This window comes from Rattus norvegicus, chromosome 10 (assembly GCF_036323735.1).
Source record: "Rattus norvegicus strain BN/NHsdMcwi chromosome 10, GRCr8, whole genome shotgun sequence".
Taxonomy (NCBI): domain Eukaryota; kingdom Metazoa; phylum Chordata; class Mammalia; order Rodentia; family Muridae; genus Rattus; species Rattus norvegicus.
This window is the reverse complement of record NC_086028.1, coordinates 73,374,451-73,394,343: the sequence shown is the minus strand read 5'-3', so window position 1 is coordinate 73,394,343 and position 19,893 is coordinate 73,374,451. Positions and strand designations below refer to the sequence as shown.

The 19,893-nt window shown below is 48.3% G+C and overlaps 1 protein-coding gene across 2 annotated transcripts in view; it reads right to left on the bottom strand.

Annotated features, from left to right (window-relative positions):
* Window positions 1-4,546, bottom strand: part of Cuedc1 (CUE domain containing 1) — a 95,117-nt gene extending 90,571 nt beyond the window's left edge. Inside the window, exon 1 of one of the 2 annotated variants that reach the window (XM_063269098.1) lies at window positions 4,409-4,546. The gene's annotated coding sequence lies outside the window, so the exon portion shown is untranslated. The remainder of the gene's footprint in view (window positions 1-4,408) is intronic. The other variant, NM_001013971.1, reaches the window with a different exon arrangement.
* Window positions 4,547-19,893: the final 15,347 nt, after the last annotated feature.

Sequence of the window (19,893 nt, the reverse complement as noted above, 5' to 3'; positions counted from 1 at the left end):
TATGTGTGGTGTGTAGTGTGTGTGTGTATGTGTGGTGTGTGTGTGTGTATGTAGACCTTTATCCACTATACCATATCCCCAATCCCCATGCTTCTTCCTTCACAGGAAGGAAAACCTTTACTAGCCACTCCACTCCCCTCTTAACTTGCCTATCCTGCCACACACCCTCACTAGGTGCCTTGTCCTCAGGACCAACACTAACATTAAAAGAAAAGCCATTCAACCCTACTGAGTCATTTCATGCTTCCTACCGTACTCTGACATTTTAGCAATCATACACCCCCACTTATTGTCCCCTCCCCCTAATGCCACATCTGTCCCAGCCTCTACAGTTTTGACCAAAGATTATTTCCTTAGCAGCAAGTCTCGGGAGTTCTTGAGCCCACAAGCAGAAATAACAGCAGCTATCAAAGGAACTCGTTCTGTCTGGCGCAAATGTGAGACCTCCTCCAACACCTTCTAAGAATGAGATGCGGAAGCACTTATACAGAAAGCTTCAGGGTAAGATCCTAGCCCCATGGGGATGAATAGGTACTGGGAATCCTGCAAGCCATGTTGCTGGGGTGAACCCCAGTCGTAGAGCATGCGCTCAGTTAGCAGGGGCAAAGCCCTGAATCCAACTTCCAGCACCTCAAAACCAAACCAAACCATGAGGATTTCCTAATAGAAAAGGGCATTAAAATGGCTCGATTGCTTCCCAAAGTGCAGGTCAGACATCTGTATCCAGCCAAGAACTCCTTGAAGATCCTCGACACCCTCACATTAGAAAAGCAGTGGCTATGTTTTTTTGTTTGTTTGTTTTGTTTTGTTTTGTTTGTTTGTTTTTGTTTGTTTGTTTGTTTTCGGAGCTGGGGACCAAACCCAGGGCCTTGTGCTTGCTAGGCAAGCGCTCTACCACTGAGCTAAATCCCCAACCCCAGCTATGTTTTTTTTTTTAAAGGAGTTATATTCCTAAGCAACTACTCCTTCTATTGCTTATAAATGGGTTTGTGATTTGCTTTGGTTTTGGGTTTTGGGTTTGGTTTGGTTTTTCAAAACAGGATTTTTCTGTGTAGCCTCGACTGTCCCGAAATTCACTCTGTAGACCAGGCTGTCCTCAAATTCAGAGATCCACCTGCCTCTGCCTCTGGAGTGCTGGGATTAAAGGCAGGCGCCACCACCACCTCCTAGCTATATTTACAAATGGTTTTACTTTATTTTTTTAATTTTTTTGAGACAGGGTCTAACATAACCTAGGCCAGTCTCAAACTCTATGTAGTCACGGGTGACCTGACCTTGAACTTCTGATCCCTTTGCCTCCACCTCCCCAGGGCTTGGACGACAAGCTTATGCCACCATACCCAGTTTATAGGATACTTGGGGTTGAACCTTGGGCTTTGTGGATGCTAGGAAAGCACACTAGCATTCAACCAACCGAGCTGCATCCCAGCCCCATGACTTCTTTTGAAGTTGAGAACTTTCGATGCTTTCTTAGGAAGGAACTTACTACATTGCCCTGGCACATTAGCGGTATTTCTAGGTGGCTGGAAGGAGAGAGGACTCAACAGCAGAGCAGCCAGGACAACTCACATCTCCAATATCTGACAGCCAGAGCTTCAGCAGAAAGGTAAATCCTGGCCACAAGGAAAGGGGAACCCTGCTACAAGAGCCTTGCATGCCACCACGACATCTTCCAACTCTCATATCGGGACTGATAGACCACAGTCCATCTGGGTCCTCAGACCTAACTGTTACTTGTCATGAGGCAGGAGTCAGCAAACCCCAAGCTCCAGCTCACCTTGCCTGGTCAGAGGTGAGCCCAAGGCTCTGAGAAATTCTCAGCTCTGTTGCTTAGTAACAGCAGAGTGGCTTTAGGGAACTTTGAAAAAAAAAAAAACCGGATGGTTCTGCACACCTGTACTCCCTAGCTAAAGAGAACTCCCCATGCACTGGATGGCATGGGGTGTGGTGGGATCCATGGAGTCAGAACTCACCCCACTAAAACCAAAATTGCCGTTGTTGCATTTTATGAAATGGGAGTTCCGTTTTCAGGCCTTGCTTCTGCATTTGCTCTTTGTGACTGGCTTTCCAGACAACCTCAGTGGCGTCATTAAAATGTCCATCAGAGGTCGTGTGAGCCTAAGAAAGACTTCTCAGTGCTGAGGCGGAGAAATCTGACATGGAAGATCCTGGGCTCCTCCAGATCCCAAGCAGGTGTAGCTGACAGACACCTCCACAACACCCAACAACCCAGCAACCTGAGCATCATGGGTAAGAACAGCAGAACCACCATGAACCACATGGCTTGTCTGCCCTCCACTTGTGTTCAAGATACGGAAAGAACAGCAAATGCTCAGATTGTTTTCTTGGGAGAATCTGCTCCAAGGCTTCCCCAGAAGACTCTTCTTCCACACTCACGAATGCTCTCCATATGGCCCCTCAACCTCCTGTCCCTAAGACAAACACATGACTGAAAATGTCTCCTATACTTACCCACACTTGGCCTTTTGTTTCTCTCTCATTCAATAGTCCTGAGGCCCGGGGTTGGGGATTTAGCTCAGTGGTAGAGCGCTTGCCTAGCAAGCGCAAGGCCCTGGGTTCGGTCCCTGGCTCCGGGGGGGGGGGGGGGGAAGTCCTGTGGCCCTAACACAGTGCCTAGGGCCTCCCCACCAAACAGACAGCAAACTCGGTCCTGGGAGAATGGCCACCTCAATTGCCCCTGTCCTTTAGCTAACTGGAGGGAGCTGGGAGCTGGGCCAGAGCTTCCAGGTCTCCATGGCCACAAGTTCAAAGTGGCATGAGAAAGAGCCTCACAATCTTCCTCCTTTGGGCCCCCTGAGATTATGTGCTAACTAGCCACAAAGGAGAACTCTGCCCCCAAAGGCCTGGACTAGGTTACAAATTCTAGCATGGGGGGTCTTAATTGGAACCCCAGTTCTAAGGGGGTATATTACCCTCTGATAGTGCACATGAATTGCTTCAGCACTTGGGCATGTTGGGGGAGTATGGTTAGGGTATAGCTTTCTCCAGATCCCAAAGAGGCCCTTGGTCTAACTCTTACACCCGGTCTTCTCCATCTCTCACCAACCCTGAGCTACCCCTAACCGCCCAGAGCCTCTGCTTTTCAAGACAGTACCCAGCTGTTTCCTTGTCTCCTGCTCCTTCCAGCAGGAGAGCGTGGACAGGCAATTTCCAATTCAACCCTACTGGATACAACCTCTGGTGACCCAAGACATCTGCACAAAGATGCCTCCCTCCATTCCAATGGAGGTCCCATTTCACATTTGACCCAGCAGATGTTATAATGAGATGACATCTATAAGGAGACTCCTAGTATCATTCACTGTCTTCAAACAGCATAGTTAACTCTATCAGCCTGTAAAGAACAGCAGGGCTGGGAGGCCCAGAGCACCCCCAAAACTCCTTCTCCTGGGCCAGGTTACTCGGGGTGTTCCAAGGTGTATTTCCCGGGTTTCAGGCTACCCAAGGAACAGGTGGAGATCAAGGCACATGGTCTTCTATCCGACATCACCTCTAGGGTGTCTCATCACTATATTCCCAATTATCCCGCCAGCCTCTATTCTTACAATAAGTAAATAAATAAAGGAAATCTAAAAATCTCTCTTCCTTAAAACACCCTCTCCAGGAATTTAATAGAGTATAAATTTCTTGAAGCTAAAACTTTTTATTCGGGGGAGAAAATGGACAAGCCCGTGCTGGGGTGCAAAGCCACCAACCACTCAGGGAGAAAACCGAGAGCGCGGAAGGAATAAAGGCAAGCCCCGGCCCCCTGGAGCTCAGCGCCCCAGGCACTTGGAGTCCGAGGGGCGGGGGAGCAGGGGCGGGGACAGCACATTCTGAACTTTCTCCAGCCGGGTCGCGGAGAGACGCAGCTCCCAGGGGACCGGGTGGGACCAGAAAAGGCTGAGCGGACCGGTGAACACGGCGGGAGCAGGAAACGATTTTCCCCTCCCCCTAAAAGGAGTTCAGCTCCCAGCCCAGGCCCCCGCCTCGCCATGGCCATTCAGGCTGCGCCCCCAAGCCGGGGCGAAGCCGGGAGGGTGATCATACAAAGCGGGGAACCGGGGAGCAGAGACCCGAGACGAACAGGCTCCCCAAGGCCTCGCGTCCCTTCCCCGCGGCGCCGGCCGGCCGGCGACCACCCCTCGGATCGCGGCCCGGGCTCCGCACGCCTCCTGCGCCCAGGACCGGGGACAAGGCGGGCAGCCGTGGAGGGAGGGCGGCCGGGGACCTGCCGCGGGCTCTCGGGAAGCCGTGGCCACCGCGCGAGGACTCAAACTCGCGACGGCCCGGCCCTCGCGGCCGCGCCTCGGCGATGCTCCCCGGGAAGGTGGGGCCGCCGGACCGGGGTGGAGCGCGCCGCCTGCGAGCTCGCGCTGGGAACGGCGAGAGCAAATCGGGGTCTTACCGAGCACGGCACGTGCGTCCGCTCCCGCGGGGCCGCTGGGGCCGGGCGGCGGGGGAGGGGCGCGGTCCCGCGGCGGCGGCGGCGGCGGCGGGCCCGGCTCGGTGGCGCGGCGGCGCGGCTGGGAGCTGGGAGGCGGAGAAAGCGAGGCGAGGCCGGCTTCCTAGCGGCGGGCGGCGAGAAATGCAGCTGTCCCTGCGAAGCTGCCGGCGGGGCCACAAGTGGGGCTGCGCGGGGAGGAGCGGGGCTGCGCGCGCGGCGGGGCTCAGGCTGCGACACCCCCAGACCCTCTCCCCAGGATGGGAAGCAGGAATAGGGGTCGAGAGGTCAATGTGGTTGCGAGGGATAAGGGGTAAGGGGCATCTGAAGACACTGGGACAGTCTCCTCTGTGCATTCCCATGCTATCTGCACGGACCGCTCCTCTTGAGGACCGGTGATCTTCCCTTTATGGCCAGGTGCTGTGCGTTTGGGCTCTGCCAACTTGGGGAGCACCTTAAGGGGTTGTTGAAGCAAGGAGACCCGAGACATGGGAGATTTGGGGAAAAGGGGGGACCTAAGCGCAGGGCTGTCCTGAGATTTTGTAGACATCTACCAGGAGCCCCGAGTGAGGGCTGCAGAAGGTGCACGAACCTCTGGGCCTTGTGACACCAGGAGTGGCAGCTCTGTGGAATTAGGGTTCAGGCAAGGAAATAAAATCTAATATCGAAGCCAGAGGAAATTGTGGAGTTGATGAGGGAAATCAAAGTCACACCCGGTTCACCCTATAGTTACCTCCCACTAACGTCTTATCTCCACCCAACATTCAACACTGCTTCAAGGCTTCTGAGCCTCGACCAGAGGTTCCGCTAACAGTTTAATAAACGGATGATCAACTTTGGCTAATTTCCCAAGTGGTTTGGTTTTGTGCACTAATTTGGAGATGAGAAGAGAGGATGGGAAGAGGGGATGACTATCAAGACCTGCTTTGAAGTGGAGCTGCCTAGGAGGGCTCTAAAGAGGGTGAAGGTCAAATCAACATCTTATGAAAACTCTAAACCCTCCTACTGGTAAAGCTTGCCCGTGTGTGTGTGTGTGTGTGTGTGTGTGTGTGTGTGTGTGTGTGTGTGTAGCCCCGTGAACAGTCCCTCTCCTCCTCTGAAGGCTTGCAATTAGCAAGTTTGCTGAGAAGGCAGGGCATGCTCACCCAAGAGACATCTGATGGTAAAAACCACAAACCAAGGCCACTGTGTTTCTGTCATTTGCATGTCAAGGGTAATTTCTTCAGCAAGGTGGAATCTGAAGATACCCTGAGAGAAACCTCACCTCGGAGAATCTCTGCCCATGCCCCTTCACCCGATTTTAAAGAACTCTCAAACTATCAGGAATTGGTTCCTAGACCCTGTGTTGAAGATTCTGAATCTGGAGTGCTCCGATGTGGCTGCTGACTCTGAGCTGTCATACGGAGGCTCAGGGCTTATCCTCTTGGCCAGTAAAGCCTAGATGATGGTATCAAGTCTGTCACCTTATACTCCAGCGTTAACTTCACCTGTCACGCTTCCGCTTATTGGCAGAATCTTTCTCTAATCTGTCCCAGTCACTTTGACATTTCAGGACTGGGGTGGGGGTGGGGGGTTACCAATCTGGAGATTTTTCCTGTTCGTGCATGCCTCTGGATTGCTTATAAAATGTTTAAATATATTTTCATTGAAGTCATTAGCAAAGCCAGCTAGTCCCTTGAAGCACCCTATCGGTTGGCTTTGCTAATGTCCTTCTCCTTTGGGGGTTGATCCTGGAAGCTTTTTCTCACGCCGCCCCCCTTCTGCTTCTCATACCGAGAGTGACTTCACTCACCCCTACTACTGCTCCTGAGAACCCAGAGACACAAACCAGGTCTCTCCTGCAGCCCAGCCCCTCATCTCTGTTGCCTGTCTCAGGTCTCCAGCAGCACATCCCTTGGAAGACCTTGTGGAGGCTAACAACAAACTCAAAACCATTCCTCCCTCATCTAAATGCCACCCCTGGCACGGAGGTTAACCAGCTCAGTGTCTGCCCTCCCTCCTCCTGGGTCTTCTATTGCTTTCCAGCTGTAGTCCATCCTTCCTTCCCTTTCCCCTACTTTTTCTCTTCAGCTGCTGCCTGGCTCCAACCCCTGTACTCTGCTCTCTGCAGCTGGCGAGAGACCCCTTCTGCTCTCAAGCCAAACTTCCTGCCTGCTTCAGAGGACTCCAGTAATTCTTTCCACCGCCTCCTTTCTGCTTCAAGCCTACCAACACTTCAAGATGCCCCATTTTAAACAAACCCTGTCCCCATCCTACCCTGCCCTCAAGCCATCACCCCATTAGTGTATTCTCATTCGTAATAGACTTCCTCTAGAATGGAGACACACATCCCTTACTTGTTCCTTCTCGGCTTAGCTTCTCTTTCCTGTGGTCTGGCCCTTCTTTCCCAGTCATCCCAGGAGCTACACTCAGTGGGAGGCCCTGGCAGGCACCTGGTTGTCTAAACCCATGAACCTCCTGCTTACCCCACTTCTTGGCTCTGATACAACCCCAGATGCTATTAAGGCTTCTTTGAAATTACTCCCACCCCGCAGATTCCCCTTTCCGCAAGGCTTTCCCAACCACCCCCACACTTCTTCAGCGGCCTTCTCTAGCACCCAGTTCCTTCTTGCTCTTCCAACAAACAACTTCCTAGGATGTGTTCACAGAGGTTAATCATTTTCAGTGGGCACCAACCCTCGGGGCTTCTTCGACCTGCTACAGGACTTTGGGCCAGGCACGGGACTCTTTCTGTGCCTCAGTTTCCTTACTTGCGCCAGCTCTAGTTCATTTCATGTATTTGGGTGTTTTGCCTGCATAATTGTCTGCACGCCACGTGTGTGTGTGCCTAAAGAGGGCATCAGATCCCCTGGAACTGGAGTTACAGATGGTTGTGAGCCACTGTGTGGATGCTGAGACTCAAACCCAGGTCCTCTGGAGGAACATCTCTGGAGAGCCACCTCTCCAGCCCCACTCATTTATTCCAAAGGACCATGATGAAAATGTAACCAGTCCACACATCCTGAAGTACGCAGCACAGCCTTGGCATGCTCCACATTCCGTGCTGTTATAAATAAACCCCTGCACCATCTGTACTCTGGCATTCCTGCGTCTACTCTCTGGTGTGCTGGCTACTTTTACATCTACCTGACACAAGCTAGACTTGTCAAAGAGAGGAGAGCTTCAGTTGAGAAAATGTCTTTGTAACATCTGGATGCAGGCAAGCCTGTAGAAAGGGCGTTTCCTAAACTGCTGATTGATGTAAGAGGGCCCAGCTCCAGTGGGTGGGCGATCCCTTGGCTGCTGATCCTAGGTGCTATAAGAAGCAAGCCATGAAGAACAAGGTAATAAGGTGTGTGCACAGGAGCGCGCACGCGCATGCGCACACGTGCACACACACACACTCATACTCACACTCACACAGTCACACACACACTCATACTCACACTCACACAGTCACACACACTCGCACACTCACACACACTCACACACACACACACACACACACTCACACACTTTAGTCTCTGCATCAGCTCTTGCCTTCAGATTTCTGCCTTGTTTGAGTCCCTGCCCTGACTTCCTTTAGTGATGGACCATGATGTGGAAGTGTAAGCTGAATAAACCCTTTCCTTTTCAACTTCCTTTTGGTCTCGGTGTTTCTTCACAGCAATAGTCTCCCTGAGGCATTGGGCCAAAGACCTGCCTATCCCTGTACCTCTCTCCTTTTGAGTCTACTGTCCGGAGTGCACAGCTGCCTTCCATGGGACAGGTTGTGCCATGGTCATTTTTCCTTCATATATATATATATATATATATATATATATATATATATATATATATATATATAAAATATAAATGTTCAGCATCCCTACATTCCACCTGCCAAAGTTTCTGTCCTGGATAAAGACATATGTCATTCACTGAGCTATGAATTCCTAGGCAAACCCCACAATAACCTCAGGGCTTTCTGGTTTCTGAATTTATTTGGAATTTCTATACTCCACCCTGACTCAGGCTCTGCCACTAGGGCTTTGCCTGCCAACCATCCTCCCCAGTGCTAGCAGCTGTCGTTCTGAAGCATAGAGTTGGTGATGCCCCCTGTTGAGTATGATTGGTGACTCCCCATTCCTCGGAGGGTGTCTAATGCGTTAAGGTTTTACTGCTGTGAACAGACACCATGACCAAGTCAACTCTTTGATAAAAACAACATATAATTGGGGCTGACCTACAGGTTCAGAAGTTCAGTCCATTATCATCAAGGTGGGAGCATGGCAGTGTTCAGGCAGGCATGGTGCAGGAGAAGCTGGGAGTTCAACATCTTATTCCGAAGACAAACAGGAGAAGACAGGCAGCTAGGAAGAGGATCTTAAAGCTCAAGCCCACAGTAAGACACTTCCTCTGACAAGGCCACACCTACTCTAACAGGCCACACCTCCTAGTTCTGTCACTCCCTGGACCGAGCATAGTCAAACCATCAGAGGGTTTAAGCTCTGCTCTGGTTTAGATCTGGAGTGCTACCCAAATGCCTCTGTGTAAAACCTTGGTCCCCACCATTAGCACATTTGGGAGGTGATAGCACTCAGGAAGTGGGGCACAATGAATGCTCTTTCCATGGCCTCAAAGAGGATAGTGATACCTGTCCTGTAGCCCCTTCCTCTTCTCTTTCTCTCTCCATCCAGGAGATGAGTAGTTTTGCTCCACTCATGCCCCTGCCATGATGTGTCACCTCATTAGAGCCTGTAAAACAACAGGCTCATTGTTCACAGATTCCCTTAGTCAGGGCTCTGGAGAGCAAGACTTCTTAAACTCTTGACCCCTTTTTGTTCGAGAATTTTTACATGACTCTAGGTATATAACTGTATAAAATAGTTACACAAATCAAATGTTTATTGTTAATAAATAAAAATATTTAAGGAAATTTTGGTATGCCTATAACTTTTATCATTTCTTAAATGTGAGAGCAAAAAAAAATTGCACACAAATGAAATGCCTGTGCTTGTTTGTTTTTTACAGAGAGAATCGAGTCTTGACTGAACATTTGATGCTGCGGGCAGTAGAGCATCTTCGATGTTTTTCGTATTTGATATATTGATTTTACAACCATCAATACTGAGGACATATTTAAATAAATACAGAGTACAGGTTGGCAAGGTATGTTTAGGACCATTCCGAAAGTTTCTGGAATCTGTTCTAATCCCAAGCAAAAATTCACTTAACTTTTCTCCGGACGAGCTCTCAGCTATATAACACCAGCTGTTCTGAAATCCACCGTGTAGACCAGACCCACCTCAAACTCAAAGGGATCCACCCACTTCTGCCCGCCGAGTGCTGGGATTCAAGGCCGGTGCCACTCTGCCTAGTTTCACTTAATACTTTCTATGAAAGTCGAGCCAGCAACTCAAACAGCAATTTTAAAAAATGAAACACGCTAACAAATAATCATAATTTGATCCACGCCGGGGAGTGACAAATTAAAACTCTTTTGTTTTCTATAATTAAAACTGCTTTGTTTCTCAAAAAAACTGCATATATTAAAAATACTGCAACTCATAGTGTATAATAGTCTTGAATTCCAGCCAGCGTGTTTCTGGATGTACGAGCTGGTTTCTGTTTTCATGGTTTTGCTTTCTGCGGTGCTGGCATTGGTGGTGTGAAATGTGTGTGCTGTGTGTTCAGAACAAAGTCTGTGGTGGAGCATGGATACAACATGGGCGAGTGATGCCAGTAAAAGGTCAGGTTCATTGAGTGTTTGATTTCCAATTAATTTTGGGACACTGTGCATTCAGAAACCTTTTACTATTTCCAAAAATGTTGTAACCTTCAGTCACGCAACCCAGTCTGGGGCTGTGACCTACAGTGTAAGAAGGTGAGCTCCAGAGACACAGGGCTAATGGGACACGCATATGTATTCTAATATATTATATAACATATGATAGAGAGGAGACTTACAGGCCAGAGGTGGTGGCTCACACCTTTAAACCCAGAATTGGGAGGCAGAGGCAGATGGATCTCTGAGTTCAAGGCCACCCTGATTACATAGTGAATTCTAGGACAGCCAGGGCTACACAGAGAGACATGGTCTTGAAAGCACAAAAAAATAAAAGTAAGATAAAATAATACAAAAAAGTTAAAGGGGTTTTATTAGGTTGATTTACATGATAGGATTGGGTAATCCAAAAATGGCGGTCCGCATGCTTGAGAAACTGAGTGGTTGCTCAGACCAGAAGCAGGATACCACAGTAGTCCTGAGGACAAGCACCAAACTCTCTTGCAAGAGTCAACTCTGAATCTCTGCTGAAAGACCTGTGATGCTGGTGTCTGGGCAGCAGCGACACTTGCTCAGAAAGAGGGGAAGGCTAGCATGCATTCTTTTTCTCAGACTTCTCTTTCATCTGGGGTGCATTGAGGGTGGGTCCTTCCCTACAAGTCACCACCGTGTACGTTTGTCTTCTCAGGAAGAATCCTAAGAGATACACAGGTGGAGATATCTCTTGGTCCAAAAACCACCAGCACTGGCAAACTGAGCATCCAAATTAACCTTCCTTTTGTAAGATCTTCCCAGTGTGCCTTTCTATTGTTCCCCTTCCTGTCCTACTCTGACCCGCCTGCCTGTGGTAGAACCAACTATGGCTGCTTGCTACTCCCATAGTACAGCAGAGGGGGTTATGGGAGCCTCTGTCTAGACTCTGTTTGTGCTAAGCTCAGGCCAGGGGACATGTATCATTATGCATGAGACTGATGGACAGCTGTTGCCCAACCGCTGGGCTCCAGGGAAGACAGGACACTTCACCTTTAGGATTTCTTACCAGGGCACAAGAGCAAGCAGTCATGGCTTTGGAAGTGACTGTATCATCCCACCACGAGACCCTCCCCTTCCTCCTAGCACCATCAAAGACATTAACGAGGCCTCTGGTAGGACAAAAGGGAGGGGATGGGGATGAGGAGGGTATGTGTGTCCACTTGGTCACTTGGGCAATCCCATCTCCTTTTACAGCTTGGCTGATTTAATGGAGAAAGTAAAGGAGACATGTCAATCACTGGTGACATCACTTAAGGATTTGAATCACAGAAGCAGTATCTAAAAAGGCGGGGGACACTATCTCTTTTAGGGGATAATAACTAAGTGGATAATTGGGGGCACTATTCTAATGCCTGAGAAATACCTCCAAGAGCTTCACTATCTCCCCTGTAAGGCACATTCCCCCCTGGTTGTCCTTGCATCCAGCCAGGCAGTCTGGACATGGGAAAGCCCAGCAACAGTGCAGTCGGTTTCTGCAGAGTTCCCAGGAAGAAGGGGATGCTGCTATACTCGCAGACCACTGGGCAACCCAGCCTGTAAGACATAGTAACTGTTTGCCTAAGGACCAACTTTTAACAAAGATTTATTTTACTATATTTAAGTAAGTAAGTTTTACAATATAACATAAGTTCCTGTGTGGGCATGTGCACATGAGTGCTGGTGCCTCTGGAGGCCAGAGGCACTGGATCTCCCTCGAGCTGGAATTACAGGCAGTTATGAGCTGACAGGTCCTCAGCAAAAGCCATAATGGCTCTTGACCAGTGGGTCATCTCTCCAGCCCCAGGACCAACCTCTCTCTGTGTCTCTCTGTCTCTACTGTTTGCTGATATTCATTCATTCATTCATTCACTCACTCACTTATTCATTCATTCATTTTGGAGACATGATTTTCTCCCTGTAGCCTTGGCTGTACCAGAACTAAACTGTAGACCAGGCTGGGCTCAAATTCAGAAGTTCACCAACTGAGTAATGAAATTAAAGGTGTGTGCTAACATGTCTAACTTGATTTTTCTTTTTTTTTGAGGCAGATCTCACTATGTGACTTTGATTGGTCTCTAACTCACAGAGTTTGATTGCCTCTGCCTCCCGAATGCTGGGATTTAAGGCATGTGATACTGTGTCTGGCTCAAGAATATCTTCTTGATGCATGGGACAACTAGTTCTGGAAGTTTTTTTTTTCTAAGACTTAGTCAGTTAGTTAGTTAGTTAATTAGTTAGTTAGTTAGTTTTAGTTTTGAGTTTCTGTGTGAGTATATGCCACATGGGAATAGGTTTGCTTAGAGGGCAGACAAGGTCGTCGGTTCCCTTGGAGCGGAAGTTACAGATGGATGTGAGCCACCAAAAGCTATCCAGGGAAGGTGCTAGGAACAAAATTCAAGTTCTATAGAAGAGAAGCACCCTTAACCACTAAATCATCTCTCCGGCTCCAAGACGTGCCTAGTTTGTCCTGACATAAATAAACTGGTCTTTTGTATTGAGTGGCAACAAATCTAAGCACCCTGGGCTCCATCTTCCTGTACACAAGCCGTCCAGCTGGTTCTCGGTAAAGCCTAGGGGTGACTGGGCATACATGAGGAACCCCACGTAACCATTAAGGTTGTTTTCGGCGTGTGCTTCATGTCTAGAACATTCTGATCTAATGTTTTGAGAAAGATGCTTCAAAGGATTCACTGTGAGATGATCCTATTCCGTTAGTTATAAACAAAAAAGGCAAGACTAGCCAAGTCACAACAGTCTTCCCGCTTCTGTTTCCCAGGTACGGGGGCTATAGGCGCCCATCACTAGACACGGCTTTAACATACTTTTAATTTTTTTTGGTTAATGGTTTATTTATTTTTTTATGTACATTGGCTATTTTGTCTGCATGTATGTCTTGGTGAGGTTATTGGATCCCCTGGGACTAGAATTACAGACAGTTGTGAGCTGCCACGTGGGTGCTGGGAATTGAACCCAGGTCCTCTGGAAGAGCAGGCAATGCTCTTAACCATTGAGCCATCTGTCCAGCTCCAGCCTTGCACTTCTGATCATTCCGCTCCGGCACCCTCAGTGTAAGATTATATGTATGCACCGTCACATCAGACCTCAGTGCTTCTGCACCAAGGAGCCACGCCCCTCGTTCCTGTATCTTTAACATAGAGCGTTTTAACTCAGTTCACGACCACTTTTGTTTTCCTCTTCATTTCCCCCCGCAACTGAGACCCCCAAAGATGAAAATTATGTAGCACTTCCTCCCTGACATTGCAACTAAGTCTACAGGGAAGACGGATATGAAGGAGCTGGTAACTAATACCACAAAGTGTGTGTCACTTGATGGCATGTGACATGCATATCTGTGGGGGGACACAGGGAGGAAGTGGTTAGCTCTGGGGGGAGGGAGGGTCCAAGGAGAGTACCTCAGAGGTGCTAACTGAGCCTTGAGAGACAGAAATGACTGAATGGACATGAGACTTTCTCCATTCTGTGCGTAACATGAGTAAGGGCATAGAGGCAAAAGGTTAGGGAACATCTGATTACCAGTGAGTGCGCGCTGGTTAGAGGTGGATGACGTGCATGAGTGGGGGGGATAGCAGGGAAGTGGTCTGTGAGGCAGATAGATGATGGGTGAACTCAAAGCCCATTGGGAAGCCTTAGGAGGGTGTGACGGGGAAGGGTGTAGAACGTGGAGCAAAGGACCGAATCTATAGCCGGTGTGGATGAGGCTTTTCAAGAAGAAGAATTTAAAATTGACAGGAATGTTTACTCTGACTTTCCTGAAGACAGCAAGAGCTAAGGCAATGAGGCCCTGGACCAGGTAACTAAACCAAGTTGAAGGCAAGCATTTGCTACAAATAATTCACACATTCAAGAGAAGAGCTTGCTGGTCCCCTGGGTGGGGAGGTTCTGCCTGGTTTTACCTCTTGGACTCCCTCTAGTTGCCCAGAACATGATAAAGGTGAAACGATGGTCAGGCCGAGATACGAGTGACTCTGCTACTCCACCTCCTTGCTGGGCGGCTCAGCCTCCTTTTCTATCATTCATTCACTCTAAATGATTTATTTATTTTACTTCATATGCGTTGGTATTTTGTCTTCATGTTTGTCTGTATAAAGGCATCAGACCCCCTAGAACTGGAGTTACAGACAGTGTGAGCTTCCATGTGCAGGCTGGGAACTGAACCCAGGTCCTTTGGATGAACCACTGAGCCATCCCTCCAGCCCTGGCTCTGGCTTTTATGATCTGTAAGTGGCAAAGAGGATAGTTCCATCTCAAGAGTTTGGAAATAGGAATAGTGGAGAAAAACCTTCCATTTTCCTTTGTAAAAAGCTTTTTAAATTCCATTTATCTATTGTGTGTGTGTGTGTGTGTGTGTGTGCGTGCGTGTTAGTATGACTAAGCACCTGCATGGCTGTGGCCACAGTGCATATGTGGAAATCAGAGGTGAACTTTAAGCCATCCTGGTGGTCCTGAGGTTTCTTGAACACTTACAGTGTCTCTGGCTCTGTTTTAAGCACTTTGGCCTATGTTAATTAATCTTCAGGGAGAAGCTTGTCAGATATTACAGATGAGGGAACTGAGATACAGGGAGATCAAATAAGTCATCTGAAGTCCTAGAGAAAGATACAGGCTCCTCCGGACTCCAGAGCCCAGCACTTCGCTGTGCTTCTGCTGATAACGTTAGTAGCAAACACACAAAGCTATTGAGCTGACGATCACACGGTGACTCACTGCTCAGTGACCCCGCAGCAGGTACCACCATCATCCCTGTTTCACAGACAAGGAAGCTGGGCACAGAGTGATCAGAGCAGCGGCTGCTTTTTGGCAAAGTCATAGGCAGTCAGACTGGGTAGTTTTTTGCCCACTAGTCTCATATTCAACAACGGATGGATGCCTGTTCTGCTTTTTGCCATTCTTACTTTGTTCTGAGAAAGAATATTCGAGGTGATCCTTGCATACTTGGAGAATATGAGGCTAGCCTGGGGTACCTGAGAACATGGGGAAGGACGGACGGAGAGAGGGAAGGAGGGAGGGAGAGAGAGACAGAAAGAGACAGAGAGAGAGAGAGACAGAGAGAGAGTCAGAGACAGAGACAGGAGAAAAAATAGTGACAGAGGGTTGGGTGGATTAGCATTTTCTTTTTTTTTTTTTTTTCTTTTCTAATTTTCGGAGCTGGGGACCGAACCCAGGGCCTTGTGCTTGGTAGGCAAGCGCTCTACCACTGAGCTAAATCCCCAACCCAGATTAGCATTCTTGACCAAGACTTGGAGCAGGTGCCAAGAGACTATGACGCCCTGGAGGAAAGCTCTTTCCTTCTTCAAGGGAAGCAGGTACCTCCCATTCTTGCTTCCTGGTGCTATCTCATTGATCCTTAAGCACTGGTAGAGATGGAGAAAATGTCTTACTCTTTTTAGTTTGTTCGTTTTGTTTTTTGAGATAGGAATTCTCTGTCATAGCACTAGCTGTCCTAAAACTAGCTTTGTAGACGAGGCTAGCCTCAAACTCAGAGATCTACCTGCCTTTGCCTCCTGAGTGCTGCCTGGGCCACCACCACTCAGCAAATGTCTCCTTTTGTGGAAGAATGTCACTTAGGATGTCTGGCATAGTTCCAAAGCAGTGAGTGCCTCAGGGAATGTTCCTTCAGCAGACAGTTCTTCATAAGACAAACCAGCCAGGCAAAATGACTCACAGCCTGAGGCCAGTCAGGTTAGCTAGGGCTGGAGAGCAAGACAGTGGAGATGGAGGAGGAAGAGGAGGGGAGGGGAGGAAGGAGAGAGAAGGGAGAGAGAGAGACCCTCCCCTTCCTGAGTTAGTATTAAGCCTTTTGGGTCAAGATGACCCTAAGGAGATGGCAGGACTGGGTCCTGGGGAACAGCCCCTCAGCAGCTTCCACATTTAGCTTGCAGGGATTTCTCCCCTTGCCCACAGCATGGCTCAAGTCTCTTGGCTGGGTATGTCACGTTCCTGCAGCTGGTCCTGTGGGGGAAGGTCTGGGATCAGCCTGGAAGAACTGAGACTGGGAGGGGGCCGGAGAAGGAAGAGGAAGAGGAGGAGGAGGAGGAGGAGGAGGAAGAGGAGGAAGAGGAGGAAGAGGAAGAGGACTGGTTTATTTGTGTGTGCATCTTGGATTAGTGTTTTCATCTAATTGCTTCGTCATCCCCAGTGTTGGGATCACAGGCACGTGTACCACAGTAAGTCTTTTCCTTACTTTTTTGTGCAGAGATATGCCTGCTCACTATGGTAGAGATTGAATTAAGCCAATTCTGTGGGGGTTGGGGATTTAGCTCAGTGGTAGAGCGCTTGCCTAGGAAGCGCAAGGCCCTGGGTTCGGTCCCCAGCTCCGGAAAAAAAAAAAAAAACCCAAAAAAAAAAAATTCTGTGCATTCAGCGGGAAGCCCAGACAAAGAGTAGGAGTTTTGAATAGTCCTAACAGACCCTCCCTCTCATTGCATATTAGTTGTGGGGAAAGAGGGGAGGAAAGCGGGAGAGAGAGATAACTAGGTAGGCACCCTGTCAGAACTAATGTCATCTCTGTGAGTCAGAGAGGCATTTGTGCTTTCAGATGTGATATTCTGAGGACATTGCCCATGTAATATTCCAGGCAACGGTGAAGAATGTCATGAGACAATGTTAAGCAAACACAAAATGAGAAACTTTCACCTAAAAACAAAGCAAGGCAGGCGTCTGTATATTTAAAAAAAAAAAGTTTTCTGTGTATTAGTACTGGGTCTGCATGTGTGTCCATGCACCGTGTGCATGCCTGATGCCCACTGACATCAGAGGAGGGCATTGGATCCCCTGGAACTGAAGTTACAGGCAGTCATGAGCTGCAAGGGTGCTGGGAATTGAACACAGGTCCTCTGGAAAATCAAGCAGTGTTCTTAACCACCAAGCCATCACTCCAGACTCCACAAGGGTCTGGAGTCTGTATCTTTTTAAAATATCAGCTATATAATATGTAATGCGTTGGAGGGAAGAAGATATATTAATTATTTATATCTTTGCTGGGATCAACCTGCAAAAAGCAACCTCAGGGAAGGTTTTCTTTTGACTCACAGTTTGGAGGAGCGCAGTTGACATGGGTGCTTGTCTACAGACCAACAAGGAGGGAAGAAAGCAATGACAAGACTCATCTAGCTTCCTCCTCCCTCCCTTTCTTCAGTTGAGGTCCCCAGCTCAAAGGATGATACTATCCAGTTTCAGAGTCATCCTCTAAAAACTTCCTCATAGAGCCCAACTGTGTGCCTTATCAACACCGTGTCTGGTCAAGCTGACAATCAAATTAACTGTTACGGGAAAAAGTTCGAATACGAGTGGATGATTAAATGAAAGTAACATATGTGAAGTTAATGCCCAGGCTGTGGTGTAAAAGTGTTTGGAAACATATAAGAGACGTCACAGCTATGAAAACCGGAAAGTCCAGGAAAACAGCAACAACAAACTAACAAACAAGAGTTAGAAGAGCCCTCTGCAGTGGTTCAGGCCTTTAATCCCAGCACTCAAGGCAGGAGGAGCAGGAAGATATCACCGATTTAAGGTCAGGGAAGTTTACATAGCAAGTCCTCAGCCAGACCAGGCCAGGTCTACATAAGAAGTAGTAAGTAAGTAAGTAAGTAAGTAAATAAATAAATAAAATATCCATGGTGATTTAGCATGAGGAAGAATGTGAATTCTGCAATGCTAGGTAAAAGGCATATAGGTGTTTACTATAAATTTGAAAACATTGGGGTTGGGGATTTAGCTCAGTGGTAGAGCACTTGCCTAGCAAGCGCAAGGCCCTGGGTTCGGTCGCCAGCTCTGAAAAAAAAAAAAAAAAAGAAAGAAAGAAAGAAAGAAAGAAAGAAAGAAAGAAAGAAAGAAAAAACAAAACAAAACATGTCACCTCTGTTTTACTTTTTTTTTCTTTTTTGGTTGGTATTTGTTTTGTTTTGTTTTGCTTTGAGTTTTCCCTGCATAAACTCCGCATCATCTCTGGGGTCTGGGGTAAGGAGTGAGTTCCAAAAGAGCAAAAGCATTTAGCCACATTATAAAAATAGTTAAACGGGAGTGAAAAGCATTTCTAGCATATGGAACAGTATGACCAAAGGAAGGGGGTGTGGTACGTATAGATGTCGCTGGTAAAGCGGGTGCAAGGGTAGCCTGGCAGTCGACCTTCCATGACAAGTGGGTTGCAAAATGTGTTCCTCCATTCCTTCATACCCTCGCTTGCTCTCAAAGGATATGGATGTAAGATACATAAACCGACTCAGCCAGCCAGCCTTAGAGGAGCTAGCGCCGGATTTGGAAAACCATGGAATTGAATTTTGCCTGTCTACGTGGAATGATTACAAACCATCTTGCCAAGTATAGAAGCGAAGTAGCTTTCCACATACAAGCTTCTGCAGACGCATTTGCCCGCAATCTGTGAATGAGCAAGAGGATAAAACCAACCAATCAGGGCTCAGTACACCTCAGCCAATCCCAGCTCAGCGATGTTCTAGGCAGGGCGGGGCTGACACTCCGAAAGAGTTGTTTGTTGGCCTGGCGCCCCTCCCCCACCGCCCTGGCTTTCAGTTCCAGGGAGAAAGAGGCCTGGAAGCTGCAGAGAGGCCCGCAAAGTAGATTAAACCAACTAAAGGTGCAGGCAGAAAACGCTAAACCTGGACTGCTGCAGCCATGGTAATGCCGCATTTGCCTAGTGCACTGTGCCCAGGACATCCTAGGAGGGCGGAAACTGCCTCAGGAGAAAGAGGGTCTAGAACAGTGATTTCTCAAGCTTCCTAATGCTGCGACCCTTTAATATAAAGTTCTTCGTGTTGTGGTAACCCACAACCATAAAATTACGTTCGTTGCTACTTCATAACTGCAATTTTGCTACTATTGTAAGTCGTAATGTAAATATTTTTGGATTGTTAAAGGGTTCTCGACCCCACAGCTTGAGAACTGCTGGTCTAAAAGAATGCATGGGTGCACTCCCTTTCTTCCTGGGAAAGAAAAGGGAGGATGCTGTTGAGGTGGGATTGCTCAAGAAACGTGTACCCCAGTACCTCCAGTAGACACAGTTAAGATGGGGAGGGGAGGGAGAAATGCCTTTCCAAAAGGCACCATACCCAGACTGGCACATAGCCGGTCTCCTGGCCTCCTGGTTCTTTTGGGATGCTAGCATAAAGCCCTCAGGCCACACCTCAAGCTAATCTCCAGCTGGTAGTCTTCCATGGATTTCCTCATTCCAGTGATGTGGCCTAACAACAGCCCCCCCACCCCCGCACCCCCACCCCCGCACCCCCACCCCCTGCCAAATTGATATGGTCATAAAGGAGGCAGGAAATAAGAGGGCTGGGGGTGTGACTCAGTATAGAGCACTTGATCACTATGTATGAGCCTCGATGCCCAGCACCGCCCAAACAAAAGGATTTGGTAAGGACAGGATGCATTGAATTTGAGGTTCTAGGTGCTGGTGAGTTCTGTTCCTCCAGAGAACTCGGGCTCGATTCCAGGAACCCATGTGGAGCCTATCAACTGTAACTCCAGTTGCCGATGGTCAGTGGTGAAAGACACTAAGGGCACTAGGCACACATATGTACAAACATACATGTGGGCAAAACACTCATATACATAAAATAAAATCTTTTGAGTTTGAGGTCCCATACTCTGTATCAGGTCTTGTGCTAAGCACTTTATATTCACTAATATCAAAATTAAACAAGGTCTGTAATTA